The sequence below is a fragment of the Halyomorpha halys genome, unplaced genomic scaffold (assembly GCF_000696795.3).
Source record: "Halyomorpha halys isolate HHAL.00 unplaced genomic scaffold, Hhal_1.1 Scaffold281.1, whole genome shotgun sequence".
Lineage (NCBI taxonomy): Eukaryota > Metazoa > Arthropoda > Insecta > Hemiptera > Pentatomidae > Halyomorpha > Halyomorpha halys.
Genome location: NW_027108453.1, coordinates 146,286 through 167,222, shown reverse-complemented (window position 1 = coordinate 167,222; position 20,937 = coordinate 146,286). Strand labels below are relative to the sequence as shown.

Genomic DNA, 20,937 nt, shown 5'->3' with positions numbered 1-20,937 from the left:
ATCATTATTGATAAAACACTCAGTCTCAAATAAAAAAAAAGTTGAATATATAATCATATGAAATATTCTTATATTACTTTTTGGACTATCAGGTCAACACAACTGAAATTTCTTTAATTTACTAGTGTTAGCTAAAACTATACAATTATTTTCATTAATACATTTCAGGTCTTATGTAGGTTAGGTTTTTTGATATATTTTTTACACGAATAATTTTTATAGGTTTGTTCATTTAAATAATAGGTTTAAAAATATAATACGCCCACATTAAGAAAAGTTTAACAAGTGAAGAAAATAGTCGATGAAGATGTTATGTTACAAACATATGAATTTGAAAAAAAAAAACTAATTTAATTTTTATTTATATATAAAATGGAAAACTTACTTAAGGATTCCAACTATTAAATTCAACAAAAATTGAACAAAATTCTTCAAAGCAAAAATGTAATTTTTTTCCAAAAAAAAATCGAAAACACCTTCATTCATCCTTGTATTTTATTCTTATTGAACAAAGAAAGAGAGTTATAATATTATTATTTTCAATCATTAGTTTAGATGATTTATTTGTTATAAATCAGATAGTTTTCCTAAACAGTGAATGAAATCATTATTCAATTAAACAGAATGAGTACCTGAACATCTCAGTAATAAAAATAAAATACATAGAAAAGATAAAATCTATAAAGAGGTTTTTAGTAGCAACTTCTTAATATCTACCCATATAATAAATATATAAAATACGTGTGGATGATATATAATTACTGACATTTTTAATAATAAACCTGATTCATAATAGTAATAATAATTTTGAAGTTTTCCTTTTAAAAAAAATGAGTGTCGATCCTCTTAATCTCTTGTAAAAAAAATTGAAGATTTTAAATAAAAAATCGATAGTATATTTTCAATATTTTAAAGGGAATAAATTATTATTTCTGATAAAATAAAAGTCACGTTCAAACTTTTTAAAAATGTTACTATGAAACATCCCGTACAATTTAATTTTTTTTTTTATATCCTTGAAATATTTAAATGGGTAAATACGCGTTAAGGTCTTATCTCAGCAGGATAAATAACACCATAGCAACAAACGGGTTCACAAGACCAAACTATCGAGTTCAGAATGATCGGCGTGTAGCTGAATAATAACAAGGCTTATAAGAAATTATTATCAAAGAGAACTGCACAATTATATGTTTGTACATTGTTGCATGGGCCGCCGTATCTGCAAATCGCCCTTGCAGACACACTTGCAGGCCTTGTCGCTTCAAAGTGCATTCGTGTCACAAAGTTATCAATGAACTGTATTTTACCAAATAAATTTGTTTTAGAAATATATATATATAAAATATATTTACAAACTGGAAACTTTTTTTTTTTTACTACATGTTTTAAAATGTTATAAATACCTCAACCATTTTAGGTTTGGGATAATTTTGGAATATTTCAAATTCTAAGAATATCAAATTAAAATTAATAATATTAATAACAGAGTTTTTTCCTTTAACATTAGTCGACTATAGAAATAAATTTTATCTCAACCAATCAATTCTCCTTTTCCAATTTTCAGTTATTTAAAGATCTGTAATATTTAAATCAGGTACATAATTTAAAATATTGGAGTCTAATTTTTGTTTGTAGATTTTCTTGTAAAAGGATTTTTATAATCATTCTTATACTTATGAAAATATAATAAGTAATATTTTGACATTATTTTTTTTTAAAAAAACCTTTTATATTTTTTCTCACCCCTTAATTTTGGTAAATTTGTGAAACTAACTATCAATTAATATTTCGATTCATATTTGAATCCTAATAGATCAGATATCTAACATCTATTTGGTTATGGAAAATCATATAAAAAAAAGCTTTAAGCTTTAGTAACATTACTATTAAAAATATATATTACGCCTAATACATATTATAAGGGTCAAGTCTTCCTGATTTATTTAATTTATAAATTATTGATATTAGTATGAAACGTAAGTCTTATCCGATAACCATTGCATGATTGAAGTGAACAGAGGTACCATTTTGTTGGGTCAAATTTCTTTTAACATACAGTTAATCCAAAATTAATAAAACCAAGACCTATAAAACCTAATTCGCTGATTTAGCGAAAGATTCAGATTATGGAATGGGACAAAAATAAAAATTTCAATTGTATTTACTAAAAAATATCTTTCGGATAAATATTCATCGTTTAGAAATTTATTCATCAACTATTCTCTTATGAAATAATCTAAAATCTTCGTTTGTTTAGAACTTGAAATTATCTTTTTCACCAATAGACTAAAAATTCAAATTAGAAAAAAATTACATTAAATATGTTTTCTTCTATCTAATTTTGCAAATATATGATTTAAACTGTGTAAACTACTTTTAGATTAACAATACAAATTTGCACTGAAGATTAATTCAATGAAGACGTTAATTATATCCGACGATAAAGAAATTGAAAAAATAAATACTCTTCCAGATTTTAATCTAAAGCAAGTAACTATTTTTAATTAGATTATTTAATCCTCAACACTTGAGTTGTTGATAATATGATTTTACTGAATGTATGTATATATGTACTACATACATAAAATCATATTTTTTAAAAAATAATCTTATCCGAACATTTTTTTTTAAGATGGTTGGTTCGGATAATGGGATTGAACGGATTAGATAGGTTCAGTTTAGCAAGAGTTTTTGTAATACCATTATCTATTTTAACAATATATATATACCTTTGTTCAAATGATTAAATACTGGTACTTGTAATGATGTACAAAATTTGTTTATAATCAGATAATGAAGCTTGAACAAAACCGAAAAACGGAAATTGTGATATTCAAAATTTAATAAAAAAAATTTTTAGGACCTTTTACTAAGTTAAAAAATATAATATTTGAGACCAGAGATATTAAATTATTCAAAATATTAATTTGAGACATTTTCACACTAATCCAACGGAATAGGATTTTTCCTGCAATATTCACCTAATATTTGTTTTTATAGTATTTTTACTGTAACCTAACGATATTATTATACTGGAGAACTAGGAGCGGTGAAGAACAGCGACTAGAGGAAGAATAAAAAAAATCGGCAGCCATAGAGGCAACGAAGCGATACAGAGTCGGATCACGGACTGGCGGCTTATCCTTTGAAAGTCCCTCCATTATGACTAGTGTATATTATTATATATTTTATATTATATATCTTGTACACTGCCTCCAAAGATGTCTGCTGCACAGCTACAAAGAAATATAGCCACTGATTTATAGAAGGGCGTTAATAATTTAATAAGGCTCTAAGTAGGGAGTGGATTTGCAAGTCTAATGCTCTGGAGCTGGAAGCAGGTTTTGGAGCTGGAGGGATATTCTTGCCTCGGGTACAAGCGGTGCCGTATCCTGGACGTGTCTTGTACCCTGCTGGAAGGCCGGCCCAAAACTGTTCATCCATTTTTTTAAAAATATTTCATCATTAAATATATTTAATGCCAGTGATGCTGCGTAACCATTTTATAGTCAAATTAATTTTTTGTTTTTGGATTCCTCGATGCAGCATCCTCAAATAATAACTTTTATATTCTCTTTTTTTTCCCTTTTCTAATAAATCCAATGGCAGCAATTTTTGTTTATATTTGTATGCTGTTCCTCGTCGTTGTAGGGCTCTTACACTAACATAACTCGGATCTGGTATAACCTAGGTTGTTAAAAAAAACAAAATTTTGTAAACAACTAGCAATATAAGTACAGTCAATGTGACAATTTTTTAATTATTGAAGATATATTATCTGAAGAACAAATCTAATCTCAGATATATTTTTTTTTTGTACATATTTTGTTTGTGTAGTACATATAACTACTGTAAAAAAAAAAACTCATCCCTTACTTGGCTTCCTTTTTCATTAATTTTTTTAAATTTAAATGTTATAAAAAAATTAAAAATACTTTCATGATTTTTAGCTATACTGTTTTATAAATTTCATGTTTGAGATTTATTTACTGACCAAGTTTTGCTATCTTAAAAATTACATAAATAATACTTTTGAGCAAGTAATGATGGTTAAAAAAAAATATGCCGTTGTCGCTAGAAAAAATGGAATTATTATTTTTAGACTTTGAAATGAAGTCAAAATCTATAAATAAGACATAATTTAGTTCTAAGATAGTCCAAGGACAAACGCTTTATGGATCACTTACCATGGTATACTGCATTTACTCACGAATTGTTAATAATTAATAATAAATAAATAATAAGATAACTTGAACCATTATAAGTTTATCTAAAGTTACATTATCATTTGATCTTGAAATACAAGACCAAATCAGATAAAGAAGTACAACTGATAAACGCTCTAAATAGAAATTTAGATACAAAAACAAAATTCGTTTTATATATGTTTATATATTCTTTTACGTTCATTAAGAAGGTACATACCTCTTCCTTGGCAACTGTTGAATAAAAAATAAATAAATATAAATAATAATAATAAATAAAATAAACAGTATTCGGGAAAAAATTTTTAGATTTATTGAGCTTGCATGGGATATAAATAGAAATTATATATTTTTTTATTGCAGGTTTACGCTGGATTACTATTAGCATTAACTTATTTTGTATTTTTCACATTCAATTATGTATTTCTTTTCACAACAGTCTGAGAGTACCGCAATTAGATGAGGATTAAAATTATCGATTGTTGGTCATATATCGATTCTTAAGATATTCACATGAATTGACTTCAGCAAAGTATATAGCTACACCTGTGTGAAGAAATAAATTAAATAACTGAAAAATCTTTTGCCTCTATCCATGTATCTCTAAATTCTTTACAGGTCTTGGACATTTTAGAGATGAGTTGCAAAACATTATAACAATAATTCTGATCATCCGCCCCCGGACGACCCCCTCCTTCGTCGGACACCGATACCCCGACGTTGGGGATAACCAGCGCTTATAGAGGATTTATCGCTGCAAGCTTTCTGATTAAGTGTTCCTGAACAAGGTGTCCGCTCCTCTGATATATTGCCGTCTCTTCCGGCTTTATATGTCGTCTCAATTATTCATTCTTCTTTGGACTTGGGCGATGGCTTAAATAGTTGAGACCCTTTAAATATAATGCAATGTTGAAATTTGATTCGAAGAAACAACTATAACTTACTTATATTTTTTATAACAATTTTGAGTCGCTTTGGGCATTTTTTGTTCTGTAAAACCACTTAAATAATACTTAATATCAGGAATAATGTTCTCACTCAAGTGACACTTATATTGTTTATAAGTACCCTCCCAATCCTGGAATACTAATAATATTCTACTATTTCGTGATTTTTATTCATAGCTTATTTTTTATTATAATCCGATATAAATGAAAATAAGATGGGTGATCCGAGACGAAGATAATCATCCTATACTTAGTTCTCTTATACTTATAAAATATATAAATAATAAAAGAACTAATACTCCCTTACTATTTTTATAGAGGAAAATAGATTAAAAAAATTAAAAATTATTCTTATCTCCATAAAATTTCTTTCTAATTTAAAATTTAATTTATAAATATCTAATATAAATTGTTTCTGTTTGTTAATACGGAAAAATAGTTGAACTTGCGGCCAAAATGTGTTACACACGGACTTATTTTTTAAAAAAAGTTACTAAAGTACGTGATAATAATTAGTATGAAAAGTTAAAAATAACGCCATGATATAAAATAATGAGTTCATTTTATTTATTTTTTTTACAGAATTAGGTATAATTAACACAGATAAATATTTTTTAATTAATACTCTCATGGTGGTCGGGGAAGGTAGCATAAAAATAATACCATTTCTACTAGCAATTTCATATAACTCTTCTTCAAAGTGCTTGAATTTTTAAAATTTCCTTTGTGCAAAAAAGAGAGAACAACATATAAACAGGATCGGTAAAATAAGACAGTGAAGATGGAATTTAAGTAAATTCAAGATTAAATTTCAAGAAAATTTAATTAAAAAAGATTAAATTTCAGTACAAATCCTCAGAACTAACTAAAAATTATTTACTCGCAAGAAAAGATTCAGCCATCAAACGTTTTATTTTATTTTTTTTTAATAAAAATATTATTGCTCAAATGATGTGTTCGGTACATGGAACATCTGAGGGTAATAATGCCACGATTTTTAACAAAGAAAACTGAATTTTTCCTACTTTTCTCGAAGAAGAAAGTTATAAGGTTTCTATTCATTATATACATATAGTTTTTATTTCGAAGAGCCCCTATAGAACCTTGTGTTATTTCCTACTTATATAAATCATGATTATGTATGATGTAAGAAACAACAAGCTGAGGCTACATAACTGAGAGTTGAATGAAGGCTAGCATGACTGAATGGAACACCTGGGAAGAGTGACAATTCGATTGTGGGCCGGTATATCGATATATATCGAAAGGAGAGACAGCCACTGGACAGGCACAATCCCTAAAGCCTAATAAGAGCTGACAGTCCACGGTATAAATAATCGACTATTGATGACTCGGTAGTTTCTTCCGATAGTTTCTTTTTTAGTTCCAGCCCCACCCATAGTGCCACTAATTGGTAAAACCCACACGACAAAAAAAACCTCAGGTCGTTTTACCAGCTCCGATCAGAAATAATCGATTCATCGTTAACTCGTCCGATAAGAAAAAAAAGTTTGGGTCTCTTCACGAGGCACTAATCCTTCATACAGGTATATCGAGGGGTCACGCTTATGCCAAAAATTAGTCACCAGTCAATCATATTTTGACTAATTTATTTGATTTGTTAATATCGTAAATAAAACAAATAAAAGTACTTTTAGTAATATATATGTAGACTTGAAAAATAAGTTGATATATTTAAGAATAACATTGTAACTACACTAATTGCTAAGCCTAGTTTACATCGCAAACATCGAGTTAAGAAGTCTATTATATAATTAATAACATCAAAATATTTAAACATCAAGGATGGAATAACATGTTTTTTAGTTATAAAAATTTGAAATGTTTTTTTTTAACAAATCAAAAATTTTTAAAATTAAAAACCGAATTGAAGGACCATATTCGTTTTTTTTTTTTTTTTTTTACTAATTTTCAATTATTTTACATTTTTATTCAACTATACAAAATTTCATTTAGAAATATAGAGTTCAAAAAATTATTTTGATTTTAATTTAAACTTCAATAAAGTTGTACAGTAAACTGATTTTCTTTACATTTAAACTTTCTTTAAAATTATTATTTTAAATTCTTTAAACATTTCCTTTTATTCAGATATCTTTCCTTTTTTTACTACTTAGATTAGTATTTGTTATAATTATTTATTTTTTTTTTTAGTTTAAATATGCCTAAAATTTGGATATAATGACGAATGACGACCTAATATTGACTTGAAAATCGTTCAAGTAATTATATAAATTTTCATAATCATACTTCTATAAAAAAAAAATAATAACGCCAATATTATTCGATTCTAGTTTATACTTGAAATCTTTTAAAAAATAATATCGAATTGTTAATGTTATATAGTATCAGTTATTAATCTCATTTAAAATCCGGGACAGACTTAATTGTGAAGAGAGATGTGTTCTTTTTATATATTTTAATTTCTTATTATATATAAAAAAAACTGATACTGATTTATTTATTTCCAGATAAAATAGTGTTCTGAACTTTTTATTTCAATGCAATCGCAATTAATTCCCACATTTTTAAGGCTTGTCTTCATTTTAATTAACGAATCATTAATTCACATTAGTGAAAAAAAAATAAGACATGTTTTAAGAAATCTGAGAAATATATTAATTCGTATAAAATATCTGGTTACATGAATTTTAAAATATATTTTATAAAATATTTATTCTGATCCTTCATGAAATGTTGTAACAGTTATTTCATTAATCATTAATATTATTATTCTTTCTTTTGAAATTTATATACCATACTGAAGTTTTATTTATTAATTATAATTAGATGTCTATTTACAATTAAAATGTTTAATGTTTTATCAATTATATATTTTTTTAGTCTATTATCACAATGTTCAAGTAATTAACAGTAATAAATGTATTATTAATTTTTTTATCATTAGAAAAATAATTTTTTATTTTAGTAATTAACATAAATAGACTATGCATGAATCAAATCATTTTGTAAAACGACGGGACGTTTTATTCTTTGAAACTACAATACATTTTAAATTAAATAATTAAATAATCTTATCCAATTCAAATTAGATGTCTTTAAAATAGTCGAGCATGAAGATAACTAAATAAGAAGCTCCCTGCTGTGTTTTAAAGGAATACTGAAACAAGTTTAAACAACACAAGATGGCTCTTAGAGTACCGTGTTTAGTGTTGTCGCTACCAACTTAGGATTTAAGTGGAACATGAACATCGAAAAAGCCTATATGTTGCCGATCCCTTTTTATTTTATTGGCTATATAATTTACATTATTTGATTTCACGATAGTAAAATTTAATGGTTTAATTCAAATAGAAATAACAATCATGATATTTTTCAATTTGAAATTCATTAATTTTTTTTTTAAATAAGATTCAACTGATTTTTTATTTATTAAATACAATTCATGCAACTTTTCGTAAAAATAAAATTTATGAGCTTTTATTAAAAGGTTTGTCCCATCTTTAAATAATATATATATATATATAAATTACACCCTGTTATAAATTTCTACTAATTAGATATGTCAAATTCTAGAGCACAAGTCACGCTACTATCTCATTAAAGCGTACAACAACAGGGTAATAAAATGAATAAGAATAATTTTTAAAGACTTCTTTTCCGATAATTTCTGGGTTATTACGCCGTTCTATAATAACTTCACTAATTTCCTTTTAACGGCCACATTAAAGTCTAACATCAGCGAGAATAATTGCAATGAGTTTTTGACGATCTTCTAAACACCTCGTCTACCGACCTCAATAAAGCTTTGATACTTTGACCGAGTAACTGGAACTTTATTTGTTTTGAATATTGGATAAATATTATTCCAGCCTCCGAATCTACTTTGCAATTCAACCGTGATTACTTGTTGAACGAGTTATATCAGCATATCATCAGATTCGAAGGCGATTTCAGGATCTATCTTCTCTTATTAGTAGATAAAAGGATTAATTGAAACTAATGGTCTGTTATTTACTGGTTAATCTCGCGCAGTGAACAATTTCCACTATGCACACAGTAATTCTTCATGTATCTTTCATCTGTACACCATCTATACCCCGGTGGGGAATGATATATGGAAAATTAAATACAATCTCCCAAATTTACGGAAGTATTCAACAAACTATACAATTGTTCTTAATATCATAATTTTTATTATTATTGTGAATGATTTCTAAATCAGAATAATATTTTTAAAAATTGTATCAATTTTTTAACTAAAAAAAACTTTATTTTGCTTAGATTCAAAATCTAAAACAAAAATTAGTTTAAACTTTTTATCAATAATATTACTAGGTAAAAAGAGAAATGTGTATATATTACTAATTATGTTTTATAGTGTCTAATGGTTTTCAGATAAAACTAAAAATATTAAAAAACGTAAATTAGATGTAGCCATGGAAAATGTATATATATATTTCTTATTTACTTTTGTGAACTGTTTGCCTATTGATATAAATATATTTTCTTCTTCAAATATAATAGTTTTCAAAAATATATATGACTTTTATTCAATTATAACTAGTAATAATAATAATGAAACTTTATTTAAAAGTATTTTTAAAAAATTAAAATAGTCTAAATTATTACTAAAAATAATATATGCATTAATTGAAATTTTTAAAAATATTCTAGTAAGCGGTTTTATTTGATTAGATGTATGTTTTTCAGTAAAAATAGTTTATTATAAAACACTGGGCTCATTTCATGAGACAGGTCATGGCATTAAATTATTATTAGATGCATTACAATTTATAATTACTTAGTAAACATTTTTTATTAGTTACTATCATTATATTTTAATAGTTTAGAGTAGTAATTTAGTGATTAAATTATTATTAAGTTTAGTTTTATTAGTATAATTTATTATTTAATAATTGTGTAATATGAAAATATTGTAATATCATTTAGAACTACTGTTTATAAAATAGTGTATTGTAGCATACATCCTTAATTTTAAAATTATAATCTAGTTTTATTACAATATAATTTTGTTTAATAAGATATATATTAATATTTATAATTTTAGAGAAAACACTTTTTATTAACACATCTGTACAATACATTTGTTTTGCGACTAAATTTTAATCTTTTAAATTTTATAAAACATGACTTTTATTAAATCAGTTGCAAATTAGTAGGAAAAAAAATGCTGTTTATAACTTTAAAATAATTTAAAAATTGTGAAACCAAAATGTGTAAATAATTAATATTAACAAAGTTTATGCAACTTGATATCAAGACAACCTTATTGGTATCCAAATTCTATTTCAGATCTCTGATTCTATAAATCAATATCAATTGATTTATTTTTATAATGGATATTTTGAGAAAAAAAAATCTTAAATATCTGCCCGCTCAGTAATTATATATTACTGATTAAGTAACCGAAATAGCATACAATTAATAATAATTGCAGGAACATTCTCAGGAGCATTTAATCCTTTAATGACATCTATAATTAGACACGATGAGATATAATCCTCCATATCTCTAATTAATGTCCTTATTTAATTCTATATCATAGGAGGGCGTAGTAAACGATATTTTTCCCTTTTCGAGTAGCGCGGTACCATGTGAGGAGTACTCCCTACTAGAGTCGTGTAAATCAAAATACTCGCTTGCTTTAGTAGCCAATCTGATTTATGGAGAGTGATGTGTCAGTACACGAGTTTGTACACGAATATACTCTCGGTAGTCTTGTAGCCGTCTCTGGTCATAAACATGTCCAACTGAACGGTTATACGTTTCAATAAAAATCAGTTCTTTTTCACCTTCTACAATCGCCTATGTAATTCCAATACAGTGTTATAAAAAAGAAACATTTATCTAAAACTGGTCATGATTTGTATAAATTTGAGCTTATGTTTTAGATATTGTGTAATTAATTCAAATAGATTATTTCTTTCATGAAAATATTCCCGTTTATTTCTATATTTTTTGTTCTCATGATTTAAAATGATTTTTATATGTACGTTAAAGAAAAAAATGATATACTTTTTTCTCATCCATATGAGGTTTGCCCACTAATTCCTTGCTCGAAAATTATAAATACCCGTGCTATAATCTTAATCATATAGTAAAATTCATATAAATTTTATACATTTTGTTTAAACATTCATGAATATTTACAAGCGTAAGTTAGCTATTTAACAATATTATTACACTTTATATTATCATAAATACGTTCCCACATTTAAACGAAGTCGGGATCTTTTTAGGTATTTTACTAACAATATAATCATATAATAAATGACATCTATGGTACAGTTTTTATAAACCAATCACAAAGCTTCCGGAAAAATAAATCATACAGACATATATTACTTGAATTTATTTATAACTTTGTCATAAATAATGTATGGATAACATGAATTAATTAAAATTAAAATTGGATTTTACTAGTTAAAATCATAAGCAAGGTATATTTTTAGGTCAGTGAATTGCCAGAATATAAATTGTATAAAAATCAATTTATGAATAAATACAATTTATAATAAAAACTCATTTAAAAGAATAAACGGGTAAATTCTAAAAAAAAAAATGTTTTATACATTTTAAGATTTCTTCAATAAAATACTCATGCACTCAATAAAAAAAAAAAATTAATAAAAGTATCTGTCCCCTGAAATTCATTGTTTCGTGAGAACCCCCTAAAATTACCAGTTATCAAAATCATTTAAAACTTGTCATCCAACAGCTCAGCCCGGCGTTAAACCAACAAGCGCTTGGCGCAATCGACATGCGATCAGAAACCATAACGATCAATGTGCGTGCAAACTGCGAATTGTTGCCCACGACATTATCTGAAATAACAAACATTTATTCGCAATTTTTTATTATTGATTTTGACGAGAACAGGCCATTTTAAGGAAGCATAATTTCATGAAATTTTAGATAATCGGAAAGAAATAGTAGAAGAAATATTTTAAAACTAAATTGAAGCACTATGAATAATTTTTAATAGTTATATCAGTATTTTTAATTGCTTGAGACAGTTTATTAAAATGTGAACGCGGATAAAAGCAGTTTAAAATATTGCTAAATTATTTATAAGTTAAAACGACAATACTAACAAATAAAAATAAGCAAATTCTACAAAAATTGTTTTCTAGCTAGAAAAGTTTGAATTCATTTGAAAAATTAAATAACTTTGTTATATAAAAACAAATTGCAATAATATATCATTTATATTTACATTTTATCACCGCTATATTATTCCAAACGGGTTATTTAATCTATTATTGCATGTGTAACTACACAATATAAATTTGTATCAACAGCAGTGTTGTAGTTGTATATTATTGGTACTTATTATGAACTAGCTTAGTTGATTTAAAAGTAAAATAATTTGAGAATTATGGCATTAAAAAAAAAAGTATTTTAGACTAATATGATATTGCCATATTACAGAGGATATATTATTTAAGTAATCAAATAGAAAAAATTAAATTTGATTAATTAAGAAACAATATTTAATTTAATTAAATAGTTTAATTATTGAATAAAATGACAGAACACTTTTTTAAAAATATTTTAATAGACTAGGCTTAAGAGATTGATTACAAATTTACTAAACCATTAAATTATAGTATAACATCAAATCCTTGATATATTTTATAAAATAACTCAACATTAAAGGACAATATTGTAATAATTAGGTATAATTTTTTTCCGAGTTAATTGTTACTATAAAGCACAGTCTAAGTCTTACTTGTTTAGTTTTGATCACCAAAATTATCACACTCGATTATCTAGCATTTACTGATTAACAAATAATTATCACACATTATGAGCTATCATAAAAAATTGAAATTATGGTTTAAAATATCAACACATTCATTATATCTACTTAAAAATGAATATAATAAAGTTTTGAAAGATATTTCATTGGATGAATATTATTTGTTTATAACCTACTATATGAAAATCAATTTTCCAAGCATAAGACATCATCACCGTACAAAAAAAGAAGTAAACATTATTGCTACCTGGTCTGAGAAGAAAGCTACTGTGAAATAGGTAGCAGGGTACTGGCACCAGGAAGATTAGTTTGACGGATTGGCGGAAAAGATTGGGGCAACGTTATTTGACCTGGAATTTTTTTTTCATAAATCGTTTTGTCTTAATTTTTTTTCTCCAAAATTTGTAGACATAAGTAAAAAAAAAATAATATGTCCTAGAGATTTTCTGAAACCTCTTAGGAATCTAGCATAACTCATTTATTTATTTTTTAAAATAAATCCTAGTAAGGTTTAGTATATATTTAAAATTAATTTTATAAAACGAAAATAAAATAATTCCTATATCACTGTTTTAGCCTTAAAAAATAGTTTCCAATTGCAAGGAATCAGCGGACGGTAGAAACGTGATATTAGCCGGTTGCATGAAACCTAAAGATAACCAGAACTTCAATGACCTTCGACAGATATCTGATTCATCCAGCATCTCAAATTTACATCTGCATAAAGAAATCAACAGATTCCGTTTCCTAAAACAATTCCGGACCGTTCAATTAACACTTAAATAAAACGTGACCAATAATTCATTTTATCTAATCAGATTATAGAAACGATAAAAATCTATAAGCAGCATAAACCACAATTTTATTGTACCTACTTTTTTAAGTAAATAATTCTTTGTGAAATATTAAATTAATTGACTTGATAAATTATAAGTTAATAATATGGTCTGAGTAGACTATAATGCCGGATAGAAAGAAAACGATAATATATAAATTATTGGAGTATAATTTGTGTAAATTTCTGAAAATTACACTAACGCTATAGTACGAATTATTAACGTTATATAAATTAACTTATGTTTCAATGATATGCAATTATACACCATCAAAATACAACTTTTTTATAATTATTCTTGTATATACAGACGGATTATTTTAAAATACAAATAAATCTCAACATATACTAATGAAATGCGTTATTGTGTTTTTTTATTTTGATATTTATAATTAATTTTAATTACAAATGGTACGGCGGTTTTTTTCATATTTATTCATGTAATACAAATAAAAAAAAAATTAAGATTACCGATAAATAGTATTTTAATCTTTTAATATAAGATTTATTTTTTGAGCGCCTAAATTAAAGGATGGAATTTAGAAAGTTGCAGCAGAGGTTGGGCGAACTCCGCATTTTTTTACAAAAATAATACACGTTTCGTTTAAAGAGAAAATTAACAAAAATTATTTTGATAAGAATTATATCAAATTAGTTAATTTTAATTAAGACAACATAGTTAAATTGGACTATTTCGGCTAAAATAAAAATGTTTCAGTGGAAATTTCTACAAAATCAAATTTCAATAACATGAACACATAATTGGATTCATGTGACTCATGAATCAGATTGCACACTGTATGGATAAAAATAATCAGAACTTACCTGCAAGTATTTTAAATGCCCACTAATTTTCCAAAAAGAAGTCGCGATGCTCCTATTCTGATGACATGGCAGCCAGGAGACGGCACTGAATCACAAGAAGAGGTCTTGATAAAAAAAAAACCGAACAAATACAAATCAGACCCCGCGTGTGACGAGTAGAACGACCGCACGCGCTCGACGACTGTGGCGGACTGAGCCAGCCCACTGGTGGGGGACACTTCGGGACCACTCGGTTGGCTTCGGGCGACTCCGCCTCCGACCACGCCCCCAATGTACGCCCCCCGTGCGGTGGGCGTGGCCTCACAGACATCGATTCCCCTGGAATATGGTGATCTTCCCCCTGTCTTACTAATCATTCTTCCTTTCTACACAGAAACAGAACGAGCGTAGAGAAGAAATGTTATGCCGGGCTAATGCAGCATGTAATGAAATGGTGTCACTCTGATTTAAACAATCTGCCCTCTTCCCTTCTTTCTCCCCTTTGAGTTAGTTTTAATTAAGTAAAACTTTTTCGCTGATCACTTTGTCCACTTCAACTTTTTTCATTAACTGCCATAATGTCTTTGATATACTACAGCCATTTACAATAAGCAAAGCTCAACTTTTTTTTTTATTTCAAAAGTTTTTTTGACATAAAAAAAAATCTTACTATTTAGAATAAAAGTTGAAAATAATTAATTGGAAAATTCTTAGTTGTCCGTGTGTAATTAATACAAGGAGGACAATAGAAGGTGCGGTCAATAATAAATATATTTTTTACTATGATTAAGGTTTAATGCGTGTTCAGATAATTTAGATGCAAGTGGATAACAGGAGTTGATGAAAGTTTTGAAACTCCTGTTGTCCACTTGCATCTATATTTTTTACTATTTGAGCTATTTTTAACTGTACCCAGACCATCTTCCTTTTAATTTTGTTTTTTAGATTATTATTAGTCTAGAGATCAATAAAATAAAAATAGATTGAAATTATTTTGGCACAGAAAAGTGTGGTAGAAATCTTCTTAGAGGATAACATATCAGAAAAACATATTAAAATAGTCCAAACAATTGGTTAAATTTTCATTTTTTAGTAATTAAATTTATTTATGATTGTGTATCTTGGAAATTTTTTAGACAGTAGTTTTGTCAGTCATCTCCGTATTCAAGTTTCATTAATTATATTGTTCCTTTTTTTGAATAAGTAATTAATTAGTTAGCTATTTTCAAATGCCCATTAATTATAAAGTCGCTTTTTATGAATTGCCGGTTTTTACAGGAAATGTTATTTAGTAAAACAACTTTATGAAATCAAAACATTTTTATTCAAAATATTTACTCTCATTTTCTCTGCATTTTCCCGATCAACGCTTGTTATTATGCATAATTTTTAGATTTTTGTCAGACCTACCTTTAAATGACCAAGACAATGAAGTTTGTGAGAGTCGTTTGGAAAGTGTAAAAGTTTCTATCTCTTGCCAATAATGTAACAAACACTATGAGTTTAAGTAACCACCACAAAATTTGAAAAATTAATTGTAAATATTTATTTTGTGATGCAATATAAAAATAAGAAATAAAAGAAAATCTTCAATTATTCATAAAAAAAGGTGAATTATGATTATTGCAGTAGATTTACAATAGCAGGTCTGCAATGAAAGGGAAAAAATGGTAAATGGCGGAATTCGAGTCATCCAAGAAATGATTCAAAACGAGTAGACTCCAGTAAACAGGAAAATGCTCAGCTAGAATTGTACAATATTCATTAAGTATCTAAGCGCCACACTGAAGTTTTACTCGTACGAAACTCATGAATAATTTTCCTGAAATCTCATGATAGAAAACAGTGAAGTGCTTCAAAGTTGTTGGAGCTGGATAAAGAAATATTTTCTATATTAAATCAGTACTTCCTTATTATAAGAAAATTAACACATTTTGCTCATTTAAACTAAATATGATTCATTATTTTCTAAATCTATATTTCAAAAAAATTATGAGTGATAAATACTATCGTTCCACCTGGAGCTTGAGAGACGAATTCATGATACTGAAATAAATAGCTCACATTTGGAAGTTATTTATGTTTATTTACATTTCATAAAATATATATAAGGATTGCAGTACTGTTTCTAGACCAACGGTTGTGTAATGAGGTGGTTTGGTCAGAATCACGCTCCACGACAGATTTTCCCCAATTAAGGATGAAAATCTTTATGAGGCTGGGTGAACCCCGAGGATCTCTCGAATCCAAGAGATTGGCTCGCGGCTACAGTAACAGAATAAATAATTATCTGTCACAGCCGGATTAGAACTCTAGTCCTTGGAGTTAGTACCACAGTACCTTACCACTGAACCATCCCACTCCCGTATATATATTTTGTCTAGTGCCGAAAATTAATAAATTTAAACATTCTCAAGATATTGTTTAAGAATTAAATTTCTTTTACCAAAATTAGGTTTAGTTTCTGAATAGATTAAGGGGAATAAAAATTTACTCAGGTTAAGTGTCAAATTTTATTTATTTAACATTAACTAATTCATCTCCAGGTAAAATTGGAGAAGAAATCAAATTTTTTATTGTAAATTAAATAATTTTTTTCATTTATTTGATTTTGTGAATTAAAATATGTTAGTAAATATATTGCTTATTAAATCAATATTCCAACTTTTTGGTTAAATATTTGACACTTTTTAATCATTGATGATTAATATATGATTAAATATTTATTAGTTGTAATATATTTTCAATTTATTTTTTTATAAATAAATTTGTATAGATTAAAATTAAAGATATAAACCATTAAGAATTATATTGAATTCCTTTTAGATTTTAGGAGCAGTCCTCACTACACACATGTAGCTACTAAAAAAAATCAGATGGTTTTGGCTATGAACTGAACCTACAGAAAATTAAAAAAAAGAGTTAAAAATATTTAAGACATTTTAATACATCTGTCTATGTACATGTATAATAATATTCCATCTACAAGCAATAAAACTTGTAATGATAATAAATAAAACTTATAATCACTACCTGTATACAAGATAAATAAATAATATAAGCCAGGACAAAATTTAAATCCTCAATAAAAAAGAAATTCCTACAAAGAGTACTAACGTAAAACTACCTAACTCATTAGTTATTTAAATATTAGTTATTTTAGTTATTTTAATAGATAATTAGTTATTTAAATATGTTTTAAATAACTAATTATCAACATAAAAAACATTTCAAATTTTTAACTAAAAAAAAAAAGATTTACGAAGCATGCAATAATGATAATAAAAGCACAATAATTTGATTAGTAACTATTATAATTCTGAAATAGGTTATACTTATATTATAATTGGGAATAATTTAGAGCCATGAGTCAACCCTGTAGGTTCAGGAGCCTTCCGGTGTCCACCTAGCCTCATTAAGTGAGTAAGCTTAGTTGGGGAAAAAATTGGCGTTTGAGCGTGATTACATCAGCTCCTTTCACAACCGTTGGTCTAGTAGTAATAGTACTTCTTTATAAATACTGCACCCATGACCCTTCATGGGTTGTAGCAGTACAGAATTATCTATTAGTATATTGCTTAATTATAAAAGTTATAATCTTTCATGTTAAATAGTTATATTATACGTTAAATATAAGATGAACTATTACCTTTGATGGGTAACTATTTTTTCTGCATTGTAATTTCGTGTTATAACTTAAATGGAGTGCAGTCAGTCGCTCAATTTAATTTTATATAAAATAAACAATAAATCTGTTTTCCTATTGAGGGAACGAATTTAGAGAGTTAAAATACGCAAGAGATAAAAAAAAAAAAAATGAGATAAACTTAGAAAAAGAGTAAGAAATCCCACTGCGTTCACAGGTGGACACCTATCTTAAAGTCACAGGAATAAAAAAAAACTGTTTCGGATAAGAGACAAAATTGAACATGAAATCAAGTAAGTCATTAACAAATGAAGATATGTAAATTTTCTCAATCCCTAGTTTTGAAAATAATTGCTAATTCAAACTTGAATTGACCCACAACGTAGAAGGTTAAACAGACATCTTTAAGTCAGGTAATTGACGACGTTCCAGAATAATATGATGTGACATTGCAATAAAGATGAAGATAACCATTTCTAACTAAAAATGTATCCAACGCATTCTTACCAAGAAGTTTCGAACTAACAAAAAATTTGAAATTGTCCAATAATTTTGACTGAATTTTTTTTAACTTACTAGACTTTTAAGGAGTGTTCCCTATAATTTATCGTTTTTCTCAATGTATATGGAAAATTGACCTGTACATCTAGCGTTTGTAGGCGATTTTGTGGTAAAAGCGGTCCATCGGCCATTTTAATGTTTTATTCTAAATGTTAGTTGATGTATACGCCGTTTCTGAATCCCATTGGAGAGGTTAAAACTAAAACTACACATACTTTAGCACGAATCCTCAATACTGGTCTTCAGTTGTTTATTGAATGTTATTAGACATTAACACAAATACTGTTTAAAGGTAGATGTATTTTTGTTTATATCTTTTCAAAGAATTTTGATTGGTAAATGTATTTGTTTTACATAGTCTGTTTTCATATAATATTTAGAATAAATGCATTTTAATTTTCTCATGCGTAAGCTATCTTACAACTTCTTGCAAAAATACATAACAAATTAATTGTTCTTATTAACGTAAGTAGAATTCAAAATTAGAGACAATTATTTTTCGTAATTGGCAATTTTACTTAGAGTTCCTATGAAAAAAACTTTGAATAAGGTTAAAAATTAAAAGGAGCTATCTTGTGTTTTAAATCTCAATATAATTTTATTTTATTCTATAATCAGCCTTCTTTAATACTTTTTATGCAACTAAAGTATTGAAAAGTGTATATTACAATTTCTTGAAACATGGTCCATGTGATATTCTTATAAGAGCATAAAATTCACTGAAACCCATCCAAGTGTATACATAAGGTGCGTACACATAAACTACTGTACTAATAAGGCCCACACTTAGAATTTTGAAAAATATTTTTAAGGACCTGAAATTTTAGAAATTTAAAATTTAAAACAGTATATTATAAAATTCATCGAAATATGAAATTGTATTAAGAAACGTAGTAAAATTATTAGTTATTATTAGTCATGAAAAATGAGTAATGATTAAAATTTGGGTCACATGTCATATCAATAGCATCTGTGAGTAATGTTTGAAGTAGGTTTTCAAATTTCCCATTTTTTCAGGTAAATGTTCAGTATTTATTTTTTATTTTTACATTTGTATTGTATTGAGTCATACAGAAATGTCTCAGCCTTCATCACATATGACAGAAAAAATAATTTACTATTAGTGAATAAATTTTTAATTTCTCATATTGCACGTCCTACAATTTTGTAGACCGATGAATACGGAAGATCTGCAAAATAATTCTTCTGAGTGCCAACGCTGCCGGAGATCACCCCTCTTATCATTTGTCAATTTCAGTTCTGAAAATGTCTGAAGTTTTCGTAACATTGACAGGTTTTAGAAGGCTTTAACGGGATTGAGAAGGTGACAAAAATAAATTAAAAAATATATTTAACATCCGTATCTATTTTGTGCTAAAAACCATTTATTTAAGTAAAAAACTATTTATTGTTAAAACTAGTTGAAATCTTTGCATCCCTCTTTTTGCAGCATTTACTGTCAAGATAGTACGTTATTAACTATTCTCTATTAGACGTAATTTATATCTATTTCATTTGAAAATAATAATAATAATCTAATATTGTTTTAAAATATTTATTTATCTTTTCTTGGTAGTTTATCGGTCACTAATTTGCACCTTAAATCGTAATATTAAACCAATTAAACAATAAAAATCTTTTATTAAAAATTTAATAATTTTTTCGAGTGTAAAATAACACACGTCAATAACCAAACCATTTTTAGGAATTTGACGATTTTACCTGATGTAAGCATATTTGGAAGAGCTAAAATCAAAGGTGAAATAATTTTTTTTTTTTTTTGGCAAATTCGTGATATGTTATGCCAGTTTTGTAGTACAAAAATCGAGAAATTTATTTATATCAGCTACAGTACTCGACTAATCGATTTAAATTTTTTTAGTGTCAAAAAAGGAAGTATGTAGGCATAAATTAGGCAATGTATTTATTAAACATATTCGAGTGACTTAGTATTATTGGTTAGTATAAGTATGTATACATGCATAGTATTCATGACTTAGTACCTAGCAAATGTGTATTTTATTGGTATCATCAGAAACAGGAAGAACAATGATGGAAGTAATTAACCTCAACAAATTTTAAAAGGAAAACAGATCTTTGCAATGATACCAAAGTTTGAGTTTGTTAATGTAGGTTTCAACTTTATCTAGAAAAGTGTGCAAACAAAT

General features: G+C 26.7%; 1 protein-coding gene across 2 annotated transcripts in view; it reads right to left on the bottom strand.

Moving 5' to 3' along the window:
- Positions 1-20,937, bottom strand: part of grn (GATA binding protein grain) — a 260,366-nt gene that overhangs the window by 196,444 nt on the left and 42,985 nt on the right. The window contains exon 1 of one of the 2 annotated variants that reach the window (XM_067046766.1): positions 14,584-14,761. The exons of the other annotated variant lie outside the window; for it this stretch is intronic. The gene's annotated coding sequence lies outside the window, so the exon portion shown is untranslated. Of the gene's footprint in view, positions 1-14,583; positions 14,762-20,937 lie in introns of those variants that run through there. 2 annotated transcript variants of the gene reach the window in all.